General features: G+C 38.7%; 1 protein-coding gene across 9 annotated transcripts in view; it reads left to right on the plus strand.

The window, feature by feature from the left end:
• The window catches only part of GIGYF2 (GRB10 interacting GYF protein 2), a 127,491-nt gene that overhangs the window by 4,220 nt on the left and 101,893 nt on the right, over positions 1–21,378 (plus strand). For all 9 annotated transcript variants that reach the window (XM_070368487.1, XM_070368490.1, XM_070368492.1 and 6 more), the window contains one exon: positions 527–592. The gene's annotated coding sequence lies outside the window, so the exon portion shown is untranslated. The remainder of the gene's footprint in view (positions 1–526; positions 593–21,378) is intronic.

A 21,378-nucleotide genomic window follows, 5' to 3' on the forward strand; every position in this document is an offset into this window, starting at 1 on the left:
TTGTCACTTGAAATATCATTGTCTTGTGGATGTTTAAGATATTGTCTCATCAGAGCGTTAAAAGAAGGTTTTGATTTTGCAGCTGAAGGCACTCCTGGAGCTTTGCTCCTTGAACATTTTGGCAGTGGTCATACATCTTGGGCTCATTGATTATTTGATAGGATGCATATTGTATTGCCATCTTGCTAGCTGTCAGTTTTCTATCAGATATTTGGTAGTTTTGAATGAAAATGCCAAGGAATAATTTCCTGAAACCCTATAGTGGTGCTCATTTATTAGCTTCATCAGAATCACTTAGAACTTTGGTTTAAAAAATATATTTTTCAGTCGTATTCCAGAGCTACTGAGAGAGACTATTTAGAGTTTAGGACAGGGACTCTGGATGAAAAGCATGTCAGGTAATTATAATATTTTAACCAGGTTTGGAATCCATTTCTTACAAAGCATATTCCTAGTAAAAGTTGTGTTTTTAAAGTTTCCTAAGAGATTGCTGGGTCATTTACTGTGATATTTTTATTATTTACAGTGTTAAAAGGACCTGAACAAAGTCTGCTCAAACTTCCTGCTGTGAACCAGCAGAACTTTTGAACAGGTGAGTTTTGAAGGGAAGCACAAAACTGAGGGCTTTACGTGGAGAATTTTTGCTTTTAAGGCTCTGGTTATTTTTGTTCTTATTATTTCTCCTGAACTTACAGGTAGTAAATATAAGCAATTTCTCTGGTACCGTTCATATCCCTTATGAACCATAAATAAGAATAATCATACCTTTTCTGCATTGATGCTGGTATGAATTTGTCTTAAAGTATCATAATGATTTTTCGATGACATAAGACAGGAAGAGGAGTCCTCTGAGGGGAGAGGTAAGAGGGTGTATTAAGGAACTCAAGAGCACTTAACTTCATGAAGGACATGAACTAGGAACTGGGACACATTCAGGAGACAAAGTAGTCCAGAGAGCACTTTTCTCCTTGCCGGCTAGTAGGTACATCTCATGTCTCTTTGTATCTTGCATTAGTTGTCTTTCCACACTCTGGCCTTTTCTGCTTTAGCAAACACAAAAGAAAATTGCCACCTCATTCCTGGAGCCACATATATAAACTCAGGCTCTAGTGTCACTAGCCAAATGGTTACTAGCTCAGTGTCCCCTTTTCAGATTGCTGAGAGGGAAATTTTGATAGATTGAGCTTGGTCCAAATTTCCATCATTGGTCTAGTTAGTATGGCCATGGGGTTGAGGTCTTGAAAGGTCCCACTGCTAAGAGTGGCAGCATGTCTCAGAAAAAGTGGAATGTTGCCTTTTCTATGCAGAATCACACAGAAGCTTCTAGATGTTTTCCCTTTTCCTCAAAAATTTTCCTGTATTTATCTTGGTGGTTTTAATTTACATGTCCTGAAGAGTTAAAATACATGTGTATATTTTGGTTAATGAGGCCTAGTAGGTCTAACCAACCATTCTTGGAACAGTTGGTTCCAAGTGCAATGTTTTAACAAAATTTCTTGATTTTGTGGGTTCAGAGGATCATGTGTGATAAAGGTTTTATAAATAACTATAAACAGATACGAGGCTTAGTTTGGAAAAATAAAGTGGTTATTTAGTTTACATTGATTGCTTTTATAAATTTTAATTTATGTGTACTTTTTATAGTATTAAGTAACACTTGGATATGAGGAAGTCCGTAGAGGATTTGAAGGGTAGGACTTCTGTATATGAATCTAAATTCACATTTGAGTGGTAGCAGGGATTTTCACTTTTGGGAAAGGATCAGGGAGACAGCATAAATTTGTATTATGTGTTTTTGTATACTAGAGTTGCTAAGTATTGAAGAAAAACTTTTTTTTAGTGGAGCGTTTAGAAGTACTATTTATTTTGTAGCTTGTATGTATGTACTTGGTGATAGCTAATTGCTTAAGTCATTTTTTTATTACTCAGATTTTGTTGTGTTAGTAAATTAATATATCAAGATTTTGATGAAAAGGATAGGGATTACTTTTATTAAAAGTGACATGTTAGAGAATGATGTGTGGAGTGACAGACCACAAATGTGACTTCCTATGATATGTGTTTTTTTGTTTAGGCAAGGTTTCTTTAGCAGATTGCAGCTAAATTAAAAAAAATTTTTTTTAGGGTGCTACTTTATTTATTTTTGGCTGTGCTGGGTCTTCGTTGCTTTGTGTGGGCTTTCTCTAGTTGCAGAGAGCAGGGGCTGCTGTTCGTTGTGGTGTTCCGGCTTTTCATTGTGTTGTTTTCTCTCGTTGGGGGAGTGTGGGCTCTAGGTGCTCCAGTTTCAGTAGTTGTGGCTCCTGGGCCCCAGATCAGGGGCTCAGAAATTCTGGCACACAGGCTTAGTTGCTCTGCAGCATGCGGAATCTTCCAGACTGGAGGTCAGCCCCTGTCCCCTGCATTGGCAGGTGAATTCTTACCCACTATGCCACCAGGGAAGTCTGCTAACTTAATTTTTAAGGTAGAAGAGTCCTTTCTCATATTGTTCATTTTCTTTATAATATAGATATTGAGGTAAAGCATGTTCAGGGCTTTGTGAGGCTTAAAAAGTGTAAAACTTTCGCAGGCTCTGGGGAGCCCTCTCTGGAAAAGATTGGCTTGTGGTGAGATTATCAGATAACATGGTCATGTTTATGGCATTGTAATTTTTCTTGACTAGTTTATTAGTTGCTAATTTTATTCTCCTTTCACCAAAAGGGGGAAAAAAGAAACATTTATATATTATTCAGAAGTACAAGGTGGGGAAAATGACAGTAACAGTAATAGCTTTTTGTGTGGTGATACTGTGCCTAGAGTGTTCTTTGAGAACAAGGCTCTTTTTATTCTAGTTGTTCTGAACCTCGAGGAAGTCTTGGGAGCTCTAGCCTCTTCAGTATTGGTCCTTTGGTTGCAGAGACTGACAGAATTGTCAGAGGTATTGTTTTGGTACCTAATAATTGGTAAATCTTGGTTCAATCCTTAAAGAGATGGTTACATCCAGGGGATTTCATGGTTAGCCCCTTAGGAATTGAGATGGTTTTTGCCCAGACCATGGCTAATTGAGTGACTGGATGAAGCCATCTTGCGAGATCGGTAGGTCAGAGAGCCTTAATTCATGTTCTAGAATCTGACACTTTTTAATCTATTAGTTCTGCTATTGTTAATGAAATTTCTGATAGTGTACTATGAGAATATGTATTCTTCCCCAGCCACAGGGCTTGGGGCTTCCCCAGTAGCTCAGTGGTAAAACATCCACCTGCCAGTGTAGGAGATGCAGGAGAAATGGATTCAACCCCTGAGTTGGGAAGATCACCTGGAGAAGAAAATGGCAACCCACTCCAATATTCTTTCCTGGGAAATCCCATGGACAGAGGAGCTTGGCAGGCTACAGGATATGAGGTCTCAAAAAGTCCGACACCACTGCGCATGTACGCATTCAAGCAGAGGGCAGAGGGGCTCACTGTATTGCTTGAGTGACGAGAAGGAAGGATAGTGGAGGATAGTGATAGTGGGACAGAGTGGGAGATTGGGGAAAGGAGAAAAAGTTACTTCCACAACTCTGAAAATTGCAAGGAAATGGGAGGAAGAAAGTAACTATAAGCAGTATTGAACACTGTGTCAGTATGCAGAGAAAAAGCTTGTGGCCATTAAACAGAAATGTGGGTTTAATTTTCTGTCGCTTACTACTTGTAGCTATAGATAAAGAAGCTAACTTCTTGGAACCTTGTTTTCCTTACTGGAAAATATATCCCGTAGTGATTTGGGAATTAAAAGTTTAAAATGCGCAATACAGTGCCTGGCATGTGGTGTTGATAAATAGGCTTTCAGTGATTGGTAGTGGGTATAATTGTTATTACTATGCAGATATATAAATTTTGATTGTACAAGTGTCATCTTTTAATTTGAATAGAGACCTCAGTGAGTTCTGTTTTTAAGTCTTTTGTCTTTTTTGTTTTGTTTTCAATCCAACAAATTATTTGAATACCTGCTTTGTTCCAGGTGCTGGGCTAGCCATAGTGATGAGCAAAACACTCAAGGTCCTGTCTTGTGGGTCTTAAAGCCTAGTGGTAGAGGCAATAAAGAAATCATATAAGTAAACCTCAGAATGTGAAAAGTTTCTCTGTCTTTCGAAAAATACATTTTTAACCTGAGATACTTTTGAAGTGTCCATTTGGATCTTGGTATTCTTGTCATCAGGGATGTTTTATTTCTCTTGATAGGCTTTCAAGTGTATGTTCGTCTGTTTTAAGTTAATTTATATATTTGTTGTGTTATATTTTCCTCTTTCTCTGAGATAGATGCTCTCAACTGTTTGATTTTAGATCTCCTTTACCTTTGTAAGAATTAGAGGAACCCAGAGAGCTTTTGGCTTTTCAGTTATATCTATCTTTATCACATTAAGAAATTTAAAATGATTTATTGATTTAAAAATAGCAATAACTTCTTTACATGTTATCATTGTATATTTTTAATGAGAAATACTAGTTTTCTAAAACATTTCTAAAAAATTTGCTGAGAAGAGTGACACTTTTCCCTTTTTAAAAATTGCTTTTTATGTCTTACTTTGTAGAAGGCAGCTGGATTCTCATAGCTGCTTCTGCATTCAGTCCATTGCTGTTTATTACATTAGTTGAAGTATATGAAGGAAATTCATCCTCATGAAGCCATGTATGTAGTTGGAAAAGGGAGGAATATTTTAAGAGCTTTTTCAGGTAATTGCAGATTTTCATTGATATTACACTAAAATTGGATAGCTAGTAGTTTTTAAAGGTTAGTTGCATTGTGAAATTTGAATTACTATATATCAGTGCACTTTTATATTCCATTACATTAAAATCTATTGGTCTATTTCATTCATTAAATGAATATATTACACAGTATCAAACGCTCCACACTCATTAATATCAACACGCATCAGAAAATCCTTTACTTATTGGAAAGTATAAATACTAGAAAAATCTGTCAAACTCATGGTAGTGAATAGAAGTTTTCTAAAATCTTAACTTTTGCTTAAAGGCTTAAGTTTTGTAATTGGCAGGACAATCTCGCCTTGTTCATTTTTGAAAACAGTGTCTGGTATATACCTAGGTCTGGATGGTTTTATTTGTGTGTCAGCCCTTTCAGCTCAATATGTTTCATGAACGGAAGTAGGTAGTTGAGCTTGTAACTCAAAGGCACCTAAGTGCCTTTCTTGGAGACGGTGGCGTGCAGCAGAAGTGCTTCATGTATACTTCTCATTTCATCACATTAGGAATATTAAAAAGATGTGTACACAGGAACCAAGATTAATTGGCAGCATTTGCTGCCTTATTAAGGGCATTCTTAGTTAAGCAAACCCGGCTTTTTTCTTTCTCGGGAATATATGGCGCGTGGCAGTGAAGAACATGGTGAGTATTAGCACAGTTTGGTGCCGTTACTTTGAATGGTGCTAAAGCTGTCAACAGTTCTACCCATGACTGGTGCAGTGCCAACATAATGAAAAGTGCAGAGAATATCTTAAAATTAACAGATTTGACATCTTGGATATCTTGAAAGAGTTTCAGAGAATTGCGCTCTGGGGAGTGAAACATTTTTCAGTGTTTATGTTACATTGACTTTTTAAAAAGCGTTTTCAAAAAGTAATTGTTTGAATTAGAAACTGTAATAAACATATTGAGGATGTTTAGATTTTAGTGAGGGTTTTAATTCTGGGTAGATGTAGATCTGTTCATAAGTTGTAGGCAGTTATAAAATACTCTTCTGTATTTGTCCCATTAAAAATAGTCTTCTACACTAGCACCGTCTAACTGAATTTTCTGCTGTGATAGAAATGTTCTGTAAATCCCCACTGTCAAGTACTGTAACCACTAGCCACATGCGACTGTTGAGCACTTGACACGTGGTTAGTGTGACTGAGGGAACCTGCATTTTTTTAAATGCAGAAAACCTTTTTTATTGCAACAACTCAGTAGGCTTTACTTTTTTAATTAAAAAAACTTTTTTTTGGCTGTGCATCATGCGTGATCTTAGTTCCCTGACCAGGGATTGAACTTATGCCCCCTGCAGTAGAAGTTCGGAGTCTTGACCACTGAACTGCCAGGGAATTCCCTTGGAGGCCTTATTTTTAAGAATAATTGTAAAGAGGGAGGGGATAATGTATACATATAGTTGATTTATGTTGTACAGCAGAAACTAAAACACAACATTATAAAGCAGTTATACTCCAGTTAAAAAGAACAGTTTTAGATTCACAGAGAAATTGAGAATACTGTACAAGAGAGCTCCCATAGTATACCACGCCCAGTTTTTGTATTGTTAACGTCTTACATTACTGTCGTGCATTACAACTAAGGAGCCGGTATTGCTTATTCACTAGGTTTATTTCGATTTCCTTAGTTTCCCTAGTCTGTCTGTCTGTCTCGGGACCCTGTCCAGGATACCACATTACGTTTAGTCACATATCCAGTCCATAGGCGCCCCTTGGCTGTGTTAGTTTCTCATACTTCCCTGTTGTTAACAGTCTTGACAGTTTTGAAGAGTACTGGTTAAGTGTTTCGTAGAATGCTTCTTCCAAGTAGATACTGTAATTTGTCTAATGATTTTCTCCTGGTTATGGGTCATGGGTTTTTGGGAGGAAGACCACAGAAGTAAAGTGCCATTTCATCACATCATATCAAGAGCATATACTGTCAACATGATTTATTACTGTTAATACTGACTTTGATACTTGGTTGACTTGTACTTTGTTAGGTTTGACTACTGTAAAATTATTCTCCCTCTTGGAGGAACTAGATTTTAAATTTTAATTGATTTAGCTACATGTGGTTAATGGGAACTGTATAAGAAGGCACAGTTCTCAACAGTGTTTCTCAGTTTTGAATATTATCCAAAACTTTATTTAACATCTTTTTTAATAGATGTAAAGAAAGGCAGTTTAACATAAAGGAAATATAAAATGTTAGTCTTGCAATGCGTTGCTTTCTGAGGAGGCAGTCTACTTTTAGTAAGCTTAGTGTTTTTCAAAATTAACTTCTTGAGGTTTAATTTATAGTCAATAAAATGCCTTCATTTTAAGTATACTCATGCTGAGTATACATCTTGATAAGTTTTGGGAAGTGTATTTATTTCTGTAACCATAACGACAATCAAGATATGTGACATTTTCATCACCCCCAGAACTTTACTCCTGCTTTTTTGCAGTCCTTTCCCTTTTCCCACCACTGATTTATTTTCTGTGACTATAGATAATTTTGCCTCTTCTGCCAGTTTTATGTAAATGGAATTATCGCACATGTGTTCTTTTTGGTTCTGACTTCTTTTGCTTAGTGTAATGTTTGTCATACGTCCATGTTGTTGCGTGTGTCAGTAATTAGGTTTTTTTTTCTTTTAACTGATGAGACTATTCCAAGGTATGTTTATTACAGTATTTGTTTATCCATTTATCTTGCTTTGAAGCTGTTAGGAATAAAGCTGACCTTAGTTTCATGGCAGTAGGTAGTGATTCAGATCTTGCTGGATTGCAGTGTTCATTTTTGTGCTGTAAATTGAAATTTAAGTTCTTTTTAGGATGAGGAGAGACGCCAACAGCATCTATACTATTTTTGAAGACATGTCATAAAAAGTATAATTAACATAGAAATAAATAGTATTTTTATGAAATTTCATACAATAATGTGTGATACAGAGAGATGTAGACAGTTTTGACTTATGATGATTTCCTGGGGAGTTGGGGAAGGAGTCCTTTGTTCTTTAGGATAAATGTTTAGTAGTGAAGCCTAATTTTGCTTCATGAATTTTTGTCATTAGTAGATGTGTAAACAGATCGTATTTTAAGAATTATTTTAAAAATTTGCATGTTTAAAAATGAAGAGAGTTGGTATTGTCATACAGGTGGGTGCAGAAGGAAAATGTGCTTTTTGCTCTAATAGGTGAATTTTTCCTTTTATTTTTGCACCTTAACATTATTTTTTTAAAGGAGTTAATGTTGAAAAGAAATAAACTTTCTTTGACATTAATGTTGGGATTGTAAGAGTGTTTCAAACAGGCAAGGCAGACACTTTTTGTGGGAGTTAAAATGTATTTTGCTGTAAAAGTAATTGAAGAATATTGCTGCAAATCATGAAAACAGAAAAACTATTATTAATCCCACCTCATGAGCATGTCTTTATTTATTCTCTTTTTTAAGACAGTTGGCCCTGTGTATCCATGGGCTCCATGTTCTTGGATGTGGAGGGTAGAGTGTAAAGGATTTGTGTGTCCCTGAGCTTTGGTATCAGATGGGGTCTTGGGACCAGTCCCCCTCGGTACTGAGGGGTGACTGTGTGCATAGTTAGACTCTGTGTGCAGAGTTATTGTACCTGTATTATGTTGAGGGAGTGTGCTGCTTTTTATGAGATTTTCAGTCTTTTATAATTATAAGTGATGTGGTAAGTGTGGTTCCTCTCTTATGTTTGAACCTCTTCATATTTTTACTTAGCTTTTTTCTAAAGTTTGAAAAAATGAATTATTTTAGCCTAGTGCCTGAGTCTTGCTTCATTTGAATGTGGACTTGTTTATAGTCTTAAAAGTTGATATATTTATAGATTATGTTATCAAGATAGTGGTATAAGATCTTTTTAATTACAGAAATTTAAGTAGGGAGTGAATTTAGTATTATCAGAAAATTTGCCTTTAAAATAGTTTTGCTTCATGTCCATTAAAATATTTTACTTGTACTATTTCCCCCCTTAGCTAAACCGTTTATGGTTTATTGTAACCCTTTTAAAATTGAGATATAAAATATAATAAATATGTGCACAAATCTGAAGTGCATAGTTGGAAAATTTTTTACATAATGTATGAGTTCTGTAGTCACTAGCTAAATCAAGATAGTGAGCATTTCCAGCACCCCAAAAGATCTCCTCTTGTCCTTCCCAGGAAGTAGTCCCTGCTTCCATGGTGAACAGAGTTCAGACATCTGTCAGAACTGATTATTTTACCTGTTGAACATCATAAAAGGAATGTGACAGTGTATATTCTTTGGCGGCTGGCTCCTTTTGCTGGACACAGTGAATGATAATTCATGCAATATGTTGCAGGTATCAATTAATTTCTTCTTCTTGGTCAGTATTTTGTTGTGTAAATATATACAATTAAAAAAAAACTTTTTTTGAAATAATTTCAAACAGAAGTACAGAAAAGTTGCAAAAAACTACTTAAACTTTCCATATGCCCTTCACCCAATTTGGTCACCATTTTTAACATTTCCTGATGATAAAACTGTAAAATTCTTGTAGAGATGGGAATACCAAACTACCTTACCTGCCTTCTGAGAAACCTGTATGCAGGTCAAGAAGCAAGAGTTAGAACCAGGCATGTAACAAAACTGGGAAAGGAGTACGTCAAGGCTGTATATTGGCACTCTGCTTATTTAACTTATATGCAAAGTACATCATGAGAAATGCTGGGCTGGATGAATCACAAGCTGGATCAGATGTGCAGATGATACCACTCTAATGGTAGAAAGCGAACAGGAACTAAAGAAAGAGCCTACTGATGAAGGTGAAAGAGGAGAGTGAAAAAGCTGGCTTAAAACTCAACATTCAAAAAAACGAAGATCATGACATCTGGTCTCATCACTTCATGGCAAATAGCGGGGGAAACAATAGAAACAGTGACAGACTTTATTTTCTTGGTCTCCAGAATCACTGCAGACCTTTACTACAGCCATGAAATTAAAAAATGCTTGCTCCTTGGAAGAAAAGCTGTGACAAACCTAGATAGCGTATTAAAAAGCAAACATTACTTTGCCAACAAAATTCCGTCTAGTCAAGCTGTAGTTATTCCATATGTACGGATGTGAGAGTTGGATTGTAAAGAAGTCTGAGCACCAAAAAATTGATGCTTTTGAACTGTGGTGCTGGAGAAGACTCTTGAGAGTCCCTTGGACAGCAAGGAGATCAAACCAGTCAATCCTGAAGGAAATCAACTCTGAATAATTCATTGAAAGGACTGATGCTGAAGTTGAAGCTCCAATACTTTGGCCACCTGATGCGAAGAGCTGATTCATTGACAAAGACCTTGATGCTGGGAAAGATTCAAAGCAGGAGGAGAAGAGGATGACAAGGTAAGAGATGGTTGGATGGCATCACCAACTTGATGGACATGAGTTTGAGCAAGCTCCAAGAGATGGTGAAGGACAGAAAGCTTGGCATGCTGCACTCCGTGGGATCACAAGGAGTCATACATGACTAAGGGACTGAACAGCATATTTGCTTTACCTCTAGTTTTCTTTTTTCTTTCTCCATATATGCAGATATCAGTTCAGTTCAGTCGTTCAGTCATGTCTGACTCTTTGCGACCCCATGAATTGCAGCACGCCAGGCCTCCCTGTCCATCACCAACTCCGGGAGTTCACTCAAACTCACATCCATCAAGTCGGTGATGCCATCCAGCCATCTCATCCTCTGTTGTCCCCTTCTCCTCCTGCCCCCAATCCCTTCCAGCATCAGTCTTTTCCAATGAGTCAACTCTTTGAATGAGGTGGCCAAAGTATTGGAGTTTCAGCTTTAGCATCATTCCTTCCAAAGAACACCCAGGACTGATCTCCTTTAGAATGGACTGGTTGGATCTCCTTGCAGTCCAGGAAACTCTATATGCAGTCCATATATATGTAGATATACACGTGTGTGTATATATATGTGTGTATATATATATATATGTGTGTGTATATATACACATGTGTACATACACACACACACACACACATATATATATACACACGCTGCTGATGCTGCTGAGTCGCTTCAGTCGTGTCCGACTCTGTGCGACCCCATAGACGGCAGCCCACCAGGCTCCGCCATCCCTGGGATTCTCCAGGCAAGAACACTGGAGTGGGTTGCCATTTCCCTTTCCAGTGCATGAAAGTGAAAAGTGAAAGTGAAGTCGCTCAGTTGTGTCTGACTCTTCGCGACCCCATGGACTGCAGCCTACCAGGCTCCTCCATCCATGGGATTTTCCAGGCAGGAGTACTGGAGTGGGGTGCCATCACCGTCTCCAATATATATATGTATATATAATTTTAATTTTTTGTAGTTTTTTTCTCTTCCGTTTGAGAGTCTGTTACAGACCTCATGATTCTTTTCCTCCAGACATTTCAGTGTTATTTTCTAAGAATGAGAACATTCCTCTACATAATCACAGTAAAAAATTCAAAATCTTAGAAAAGTAACATTAGTATAATACTGTTGTCTAATCCATATCTCCTATTCAAATTGTTCTAATTATCTCTTTAATGTATCTTATAGCTTTTTTTTTTTTTTTTTTTTTGCTGGTTCAGGATTGAATTATACACTTAGTTTTTATGTCTCTTTAATCTCCCTTAATCTGGGATGGTTCTTCAGCCTTTGTCTTTCATGACATTGGTAATTTTGGTGACTATGGTAGATTGATTTTGTGTTGTCAATTTGGACTTACCTGATTTTTTAAAAAATTAATTTTAGTTTATGCATTTTTGTCAGGAATATAACGTTAGTGATACTGTGTCCTTGTTAGTGTATCTCATCAGAAGGCACGTGGTGCCAGTTTATCTCATTAGTGATGTTACCTAAGTCAGTAACAGCCAGGTGACAGGGATGCATAGGGCAAGGTGTGTGGGAAAGGGTGGATCAGAGTGCTTTGCACCATCCTTTCCACATCTTCACCAACCTTGAAGCTCCCATATATTTGCTTATTCGTTTACTTGTTGATGGACATTTGTGTTGGTAAACATGATAGCCATGTGTCAGGTATGAATAAAGCTACTCTGCATATCTGATACTCATCTCTGGGTAGAAATTTCCCTTGAGTGTATGCCTAGCAGTGGATTGTGGGGTCGCCAGATAGATGTATTATTTAGATGTGATCGATAACTGCTAAACTATCTTTTGAAGTAGTTGAACTAATTTGCAGAAGTGGAGTTATTAATCTTGTGTTAGTCCAGGTCTGGCTAAGATATGAATAGCTGGTTGCTGGAATGGGCACACAACTAATTATTTGGTACACCTAAAGCGTGCTAGGGGAGTAGTTCTTTTTTCTGCTTTGGGGAAAGTGAAGGTGGGGGAGATGGAGGCGGATTCAGGTTCTTAGTGTTTATTCTGTGTTAGTCTTTTGACAGACTCTGCACAGTACTGGCTGGACTTCATCCCAGGTTTGCCATAGGTTTTTTCTGGTCAGTTTTTACATTAATACGGGAGATACGCAGTATCAGATAATTTTTTAAAGACAGATTCAGGGGGAGCGTGTGTTTTGATATGTTAGTAGCATCAGACCAGATCAGATCAGATCAGTCGCTCAGTCGTGTCCGACTCTTTGCGACCCCATGAATTGCAGCACGCCAGGCCTCCCTGTCCATCACCAACTCCCAGAGTTCACTCAGACTCACGTCCATCGAGTCAGTGATGCCATCCAGCCATCTCGTCCTCTGTCATCCCCTTCTCCTCCTGCTCCCAATCCTTCCCAGCATCAGAGTCTTTTCCAATGAGTCAACTCTTCACATGAGGTGGCCAAAGTACTGGAGTTTCAGCTTTAGCATCATTCCTTCCAAAGAAATCCCAGGGCTGATCTCCTTCAGAATGGACTGGTTGGATCTCCTTGCAGTCCAAGGGACTCTCAAGAGTCTTCTCCAACACCACAGTTCAAAAGCATCAATTCTTCGGCACTCAGCCTTCTTCACAGTCCAACTCTCATATCCATACATGACCACGGGAAAAACCATAGCCTTGACTAGACGAACCTTTGTTGGCAGTGGTAGCTGATCAATATATCAAGACTTCTCCTGGGAAGCAGTATTGGGGAACACTTTCAGAGAAGAACATGAGCCATTGTGCCAGGTTTTGATTCTGCTTTGGCTTCTGATTTGTCTTTGTCCAGACAGAACTTAGTATGTAGAACTGTAGCTTCCTCATGTTGATAGTGATTGTGAGTGCCCAGAAGTCATCTGGCTCCTCAGCACTGTACCAGGTTGTGAGAAAATGGTAAAGTTAAGAGCTAAGAGGCCAGGGTCTTTCTTTTCTTTGTTGCAGACCCAACAATATAAAAGAGCTATGTTGATTTCTTCTCTTTTCACCATTGAGCATATATTTGCACGCACACAGAGTGATAGATGAGGTCCCAAAGAGGAGTTGAGGAAGTTCAGGAAAGCTAGAAAAATATATAGAAAAAAAGAAAAATAATTAGATACTAGCAATCAGTGCTAGCGAGGGCTGATTTAGTGTCTTCAAGAAGTTGACAGAAAGGCTAGATTAAATGCATTGTCAGGCATAGGATGCAGTATATCAAAGACTGTCAACTTTCTGGTATTAAGTGCAGAAGAAATATATTACTTGAATTCACTTATAAGGAATTTTGAATAATAGGCAAGGTCTGAAATAGTGGTTACGTAGAAATATCCTCTCGGCTGTTTTTAAGTCAGCTCTGTTTAAAATTCAAGGGTAGCCCTTTCTCTGAGGTCCTTATCCCCAGAATTGGAGTAGCGAAAGGAGAGGAGGGGCCGGAGGGAGGGAGGGAGGCCTTATTAATTCTCCGTGTGTTAAACTGCTCACAGGATGTTTTTCAGTGTTATTAGGGTTACTGAGGCCCATCTTGCCCTGATAATTTGACATTTTACCTTCCCTTTATCCCTCTGAGGTTCTCTCACTGCTGTTTTCCTGCCCAGTGGTAGGTGCATCAGCAGGCAGCATCAGGCTCTTCATCCTCTTCCATTCACAGGCCAGTTCTGTTTCTTTAGTCAGAGGACCATTAAGCCCAAAGTGCTTCTGTTGTCTGTAGTTATTAATACCTTACACAGACATTTTCTGGTTTAGGTGGTAGATTAGAATCACTTTAGTGATTGTTCCTCCTCCTTTGTGCAAAAGCTCTTTTCCTCTGACGTTCATGCTGTCTGACAGTACAACTGTCTCTTCCCCTTATTATCATCAGATCTGGACCCTGAGGCATCATCCTTTGTTTTCTTCTTTCTTCTCTCTGCCATTATCCTGAGGTTACTTCAGAGTCCATGGGATGATCCATCCAGTCTTCCCAGGCTCCTGATTCCATGACTTACCTCCTGCCTCTTCTAGTGCTTTCTTTTCTGTTTCTACTATACCTGCTTTTTGACATTACCAGCATCTCAGATTTGTAAACTCTTGTTTTGACTTTCTTCCTCATTGTGCCTCGGTCACACTTTGGCCAGTACCCTCCCTTGGCCTTACTCTTCCATTTACTGTGGAGACAAAATCCTAACCCAGATTCAGTCATGTCGTCAGCTCTCTCTCAGGCTAAGTTGGAGAAAGAAGCCCACGACAATGCAGGTAGGTGTCATCTCCATCTTGACTGGGCCTTCAGAACTTCTGTAGGTAACTGCAGTGTGGTGTCCTGGATTAGATGCTGAAACAGAACAAGGACATTGTTGGAAAAACTGGTTATAGTTACTAGTGTTGTACCAATGTTGGTGTCTCAGTCGTGACAGGTATACTTTGGTAATGTAAGTTGTTTATGTTAGGGGAAGCTGATGGAATTATCTGTAGTGTCTTTGTAATATTTGTATAAACTCATGTGTACTAACTGTGTACTAAGTCGCTTCAGTTGTGTCCGACTCTGTGTGACCCCGTGAACTGTATAGCTTGCCAAACTCTTCTGTCCATGGAATTCTCCAGGCAGTAATACTGGAGTGGGCTGTTGTGTCCTTCTCCAGGGATAAATTAGTAATTACCCCTAACTTTTATTTTATAAACAATACTGTTGTAGATCCCAGCAGCTACCGTCTCTGCATTCTTCTCAGTCCTTACCCTGTCACCTGCTGTCATTTGCCTGCTTACCTGAGAAAATTGAGGCCGTCGAATGTGAATTTCCCACAACTTGCTATTCCCCCACAAAAAGCTTACAGATGTCTTCAGTCATTTGAACACACTTTGCTCTTGTCACAAGTGGATAGGCATAGCGTTTTTTTCCCCCATTTGTTCTTTGAAGCCCTGTCCAGCCTGTCTTCTCACAGCTGCACTTCCATCATATTTTTGCTAAATCGTTTCTTCACTTTTTGATTGTACTAGTACTTTTCCTTTAGGATATTACCACCCTGAACGCGCCCGATCTCGTCTGATCTCGGATATTTTCCTCTAAAGTGAAAGTGGAAATTTTCTTTCTACTCTGCTTCGTTTCTCTTCGCTTTTTCGAAGCTAAGATTCTAGAAAAAGTCAACTGCATTTGTAGTCTTCCCTTTCTCACCTCCCAACCTCTGAAATCTCACTCTGTCCTCACCATGCTTCTTTAATTGCACTCTTCAAGTCAGCAGTGACTTCATTATGGAAGCCAGTGAAGACTCTCCAGTCTCTCTTTTGACTTCAATATTTGAAGCTTCTGAATTCTTCCATTAATATATATATATTTTGGGCCAGTGTTATCTTTATTTTAAACACAAATTAGTAACTTACTAGGAGAAGAATTGCTCATAATTTCACCATTCAGAAGTAAATATTACACTTGGGGGCATATGTAAGTACCCACTAAGAATAAATTTTAAGATGTGTTGATTGTAATTATATCCTCTGTATCCTGTAACCTGTCTTGAGCACTTAATATATTGTTGACATTTTTTTCATATCAGTGAGTATAGTTATTATTGTCACTTCTCTCTCTGCTCTCCTGGTATGTAGATCCATGCTATCTGTTGGATTACTGATACCTCTCCTTTCTCTTAACTCTTGCTGGTTTATTTCCTCCTGGCATCCTGAATGATCTTTCTAAAGTGTGAATTTCATCGTGGACACTTTCTGGCCCAAATCTTTTCATAGCCTTCCATTGCTCTTAAGACATAAAATACGAGAACTTCTGTGATACAGCCATGCTTTTTCAAACTGCACTTTAATTTTTAGCCTTATTGAGCTAATGGATGGATAATTAGATAATCTCCCCAAAGAACCTCGTTGTTTTTCCTTTCTGCTTTAGATAAAGTGAATGTGGAAGAAGCTAGAGTCCGTGAACTTGCCTTCAGGTGAAAGGTCAGGGCTAAGGATGCCTCACTGATGGTCTTTTCTCCTTCCTGTATCCTCGTGCATGGTGTGTGGGGAGACTTTGTCCTTTCCCTTCTAGACCTCTTCTTTGGGATAGTTTTATGCAATATTTGGATACAAGTCTGTAGATTTGCTTCCCAATCTCTGTCTCATTATGACTCCACACTGGAGTTCAAGATGTAGATGTATATTATTTAGGATGGCTCCTCACATTCGTTTTGTCTAAAATGGCGTGTCCTTCCTCCCAAACTTCTTTTCCATTTCTTCTTTCCTTTCAAGGTTTTTCTATACAGTTTCAAAAAGCACCCCACCCCCAGTATTACATGCTATAGATTCCATTCCATTTTTGCATCCTTTGTTCAGATTTTCCTTCTTCTCCTTTGGGGAATATTTTATGGCGTGTTTGTTTGAATGTATCCTTGGTTTTGTATAAGCCACTGTAAAGGAAGGAGGATGTGAGGGTGGGCCTTCTAGGGTAAGGGGGTGGCATGAGCCTGAACCACAGAAGAAGGAGAATGCAATAGAGAGTTGAAAGTTATCATTTGGCTTTGAGTTTGGAGGTGAAACAGTGAAAGGTTAAGTTGAGAAGGTATAGATTGTCAGATTGATGGAAACCTGAAAATACGAGGAGTTTTGACCATACACACAGGGTTTAGAAAGATTGATCTTGTTGGATGCAATCAGAGGCCGAGTCAGGGGAGCAGATTAGACATTTTATTGTAGTAATCCAGACATGGGTTAACAAAAGTTCGGCTATAATGAAAGAATGCAGGTGGAATCTTGAAGGGAAATTGACCAAATTTCAGGCCAAATGATTACATATGAGGGACAGAGAAGAGGAGGGAGTTTCAGATGATTCTAGGCTTTTGAGCCTGACTGACTAGTAAACTGAAAACAGTGGTGTGTTAGTCACCCAGTTGTATCCAGCTCTTTGCGACCCCATGGACTGTAGTCTGCCAGGCTCCTCTGTCCATGGTATTCTCCAGGTAAGAATATTGCTGTGGGTTGTCATGCCCTCGTCCAGGGGGTCTTCCTAACCCAGGGATCAAACCTGTGTCTTGGTCTCCTGCATTGGCAGGAGGGTTCTTTACCACCTGTGCCACCTGGAAAGCCCCAAAACAGTGATACCTTGATCAGTTGTTGATTAGATATCCAAGAGGAGCAGGCTGCTGGAAATGCCACAGAGGTCATGGGAGAAAAAAAATCTGTAATTCACAGCAGGGGTGGAATTTGTGGGAGAATCTTCATTGCTCTTGCTGTAATAACACCCTCACTTCCTGTATCCGCTATATCAAGGTAAAAATGAAAATGTTAGTTGTGTCCAACTCTTTGTGACTCCATGGACTGTAGCCCACCAGGCTCCTCTGTCCTTGGAATGCTTCGGGCGAGAATACTCAAGTGGGTAGCCATTTCCTTCTCCAGGGATCTTCCTGACCCAGGGGTCGAACCCGGGCCTCCCCCATTGCAGGCAGATTCTTTACTGTCTGAGCCCCTATTTTAAATTCCCCATAATTTAGTTGGCAGAGTTCTACCTGAAACACTAGTGGAGAGGACCATTGTAAATAAGATTCCAAACAATATCTAAACAGAATTTATAGTTAAAGGATCCGTGGGTACACTGAGGGAAGTTAGGAGATAAACTTGGGGAACAGTGACTAAATTGGAAAGGAGTAAAGATGGGGGAATGTATCTGTAAAGGGCTGGTCGTGGAGGACAAGGAAGGAAATAGTTTCAAGAATAAGACTATCTAAAGAGGCAGAAGAGCATGGTGGGGGCACAGCCTACAGAGTCTGGTTCAGGACCCAATTTGCTATAAAAATCAGCTGTTTTCTAAAGATCACAAGTCTCCTGGGGGTTTGAGTTGACAACATGTAGCTTAGTGGGATTTAAATGGTGGCAAAGCTTATACTCGTTTTGATACTTCACTGCATGCTTAGAAATGGCAGTTGAGAAATAAGTCCCACCTTCCATTCCAAATAATTTATAATTCAGAGACATTGTGTCAGACAATCCAGTACATAGAAATAAATCTATTAGAACTGGGCTCATTTAATTTGATTTGGAAGGAGCAGTCTGGGGTGGGGAATTCAGAATTAGAAGCTATAGTACCTTAAATTAGATTTCTTCAACAGTCATAACTTTTAGATTTCCTGCTTTAATTCATAAAGGAGAATGAGCAGAACACTATTCTAAGTAATGTAGGTCTCTTTAGTTGATAATTGAATTGTTTGGATTACTGTCTTAGGTTCATAAGAGTTCTCCAGAAAACTACCATAGGGCATAATCTTATGGAAACCTGCATTATAAAGGTAGTGAGGCTCCCAGCTCAAGGCATTAAAGAAACTTCTGAGCTTTCAGTGTTTCTGCTATATGGTATTTTGACTCTTCCTGAAAGTTTGTAGGTGGAATGAATGACTGAGGATAGGAAAAGGATGTCCTTGGTTGATGTTCTTCAGGTGTTTCGTGAATCCAGGGCTTCTGTAACTCAAGACCATTGCCTGTACAGCACAGCCTCTATGTGGTAATGACAGTCCTGGAGTTTGTATTTCCAGGACCTGTGTAGCCTTGTGGTAGTAATTTAAAGGGTAAAAGCGTATTAAATCTCTTAAGAATGATTTTAGTATTTTCACAAATATCCTGCTGTACTGCTTTCTCAATTTGGAACCAGTCTGTTGTTCCATGTCCAGTTCTGACTGTTGCTTCATGTCCAGTTCTAACTGTTGCTTCATGCCCTTCATACGGGTTTCTCAGGAGGCAGGTAAAGTGGTCTGGTATTTCTGTCTAAGAATTTTCCACAGTTTGTTGTGATCCACACAGTCAAAGGCTTTTGTGTAGTCAGTGAAGCAGAAGTAGATGTTTTTCTGGAATTGCCTTGCTTTCTGTGTGATCCACTGGTTGTTGGCAATTTGTTCTCTGGTTGCTCTGCCTTTTGTAAGGAGGACACTTGTCTTAATTCACAGTGGTACCTTACCGGATGTCTGGTCATTATCACTCCCTTGACAAGTGATTTCAGTAGGGATATACCATAATTTAATTGAGTCTAGTATTCATCACTTGTGAGATTCTTCATTTATGTATTACTAAGAAGGAAATCATACTGCAGAGTAAACTGATGGCATACTTCTTTAATTAGAATTTTTATTTTACAGTTTTAAAAAAATTCTTTTCAACTTACTTAGCAAATAAGTTTAACAGATTTTCATCAGGCAGTATATACTTTGTACATATGTTAAAAGGAAAATAGAAGTAAAATCAATTGTGAGGTATACTTCAGCTTCTAATTAGATATTCTTCAGCTTCTGCACATTATATGACTTTTATAAATTATGCAGAACTTAGAATTGTAGAAGTCTCCTTCCTCCTCACTCTCCCCACCTTTGTAGTGTCAGGTAACATTAAGGGTATTGGTGATGAAACATTTCTTAAGAGAGTGCTCCGTTATTCTTTCGTCATTTTGAAATGCAGCGATTTGGTGCTTGTGTAGTTCTTAAAAGCGTTCTAAGCTGTTTAATTTTTTCCCCTTAAATATTAATACTTCAGGGCTGCTGCGTGTGGCCTTGTGAATTGTGCAGTGTCAAGTCTAACTAACGAACCACAAGCTTATCTTTTTTATGTGTTTTTTTTCCCTTTCTCAAGTTCTGTAAAACAGTTGCAGTCATTCCTCCAGTGATGGAGAGTTACTTCACTACTATCCCATGGCTTTATTTGCTTTCTTTTTTGATACACAACATGTTTCAATTTAGAATTACAGCATAATCTTCTTGAAGGCATTGTAAACAGCCCTTAAAATCAGCTATTAGGAACAACACAATTGAGAATATGACAATAATGAGCAGCTCTGACCAGGTTTTATCCTTGTGCACACAATGACAACTGTGATACAACTTCCATTGTGGGCCAGTAGCAGTTGTAGCATGGCGCTCGTTAAGGTGCATTCCAGTTGCAGAGAGTTTAAAGTAAAAGCCGTATGCCTTATGTTGTTTTGGAATCATCAGTTGCTTGTGAGGTGGTGAGAGCACTAAGTTGATCTCATTTGAGTCTGATGTGCACGCTTATCTGACCAGGGAGAGGTTATCAGGGTCAAGTAAGAATACGGAACTCTCCCTGGAACCCACATGGTTGGCATTTGTTGTTGTTCATTTGCTAAGTCTTGTCCGACTCTTTGTGATCTCACGGACTGCAATATGCCAGGCTTCCCTCTCCTTTGCTGTCTCCTGGAGTTTGCTTAGAGTCATGTCCATTGAGTCCATGATGCCATCCAACCATCAGAAATACCTTCCAGGAAGAGGGCAGATAAATAGTTGAATATGGACGTTAGCACGTTTTTACTTTGCCCTTTCTGTGTTTTAGATCAGTATGTAGTTTATTGGTTTTAGATCTTTTAAAGAACAATCAGGGTGATGTGATAAATCTTGCAGATATTTATCATATGTTTACAATATTTATAGTATTTTCTGTTTTCTAAACTCATATTCTTTTTTTCAGCTTTATTGAGATGTGATTGACATAACATTGTCTTGGTTTAAGGTGTTCATGTGTTGATTTGATTAATTTTCAGTGTATATTGCAAAATGATTATCAGCATAGCATACATCTCCTTCCTATCACATAATTACCTTTTCTTATATTTTGTGTGTGTGAGAATATTTAGGGTCTATTCTTAGCAACTTCCATATGTATACTACAGTATTATTAGCTGTAATCACCATGCTGTACCTTGGATCCCCAGAACTTGTTAATCTTAAAGCTGTAGTTTTTACCTTTGACCAGTTTCTTACCATGTCTCCCACCCTTCAGTCCCTGGTAACCACCACTTTACTGTGAGTTTGGCTTGTTAAAGATTCCACATATAAGTAATATACAGTATTTGTCCTTCCTGTCTGACATTTCACCTTAAGTTCTGATATCTTAAAATTGCTCTTGAAAGATGACTCGTGAAATTGATTAGTGGATTATTTTCACTTAATGGTCCAAGATAATTTTTTAAAGAATCACCAGAGTGTAAAGTGCTAAGGAAACAGTGGGGAGAGTTGTGGCAAAAGCTGTGAGATAGATAAGGAGAGGTCTTTAAGAATCTTTGATGTACTTCATGGTGATGGGTGAGCCATTCCAAGCGAGTAATACAAATTATTAATAAAATGTAAATCTGTTACCCCTCATTCCTTCCCCACTGCCTAAAGCTGAAAAAGGAGAAATCCTTCGTTTGGTCTCCAGGGCCCTGCGTGGTCTGCTACCACCTGTCTGACCAGCGTCTCTTATACCCTGCCTCCTTTTCCTGTGTAAACATAAAAAGATGGTGGATTAGAATTAAGGGTTGGTTTATTCATTTTACTTTGCCTGCTGTATTATAAATAGGCATTAAAAAAACCTCATTCTGGTGACTGGTTGAGAGGAGCATAAGCAAAACACGCTCCCT

The sequence above is a fragment of the Bos mutus genome, chromosome 3 (assembly GCF_027580195.1).
Source record: "Bos mutus isolate GX-2022 chromosome 3, NWIPB_WYAK_1.1, whole genome shotgun sequence".
Classification (NCBI taxonomy): domain Eukaryota; kingdom Metazoa; phylum Chordata; class Mammalia; order Artiodactyla; family Bovidae; genus Bos; species Bos mutus.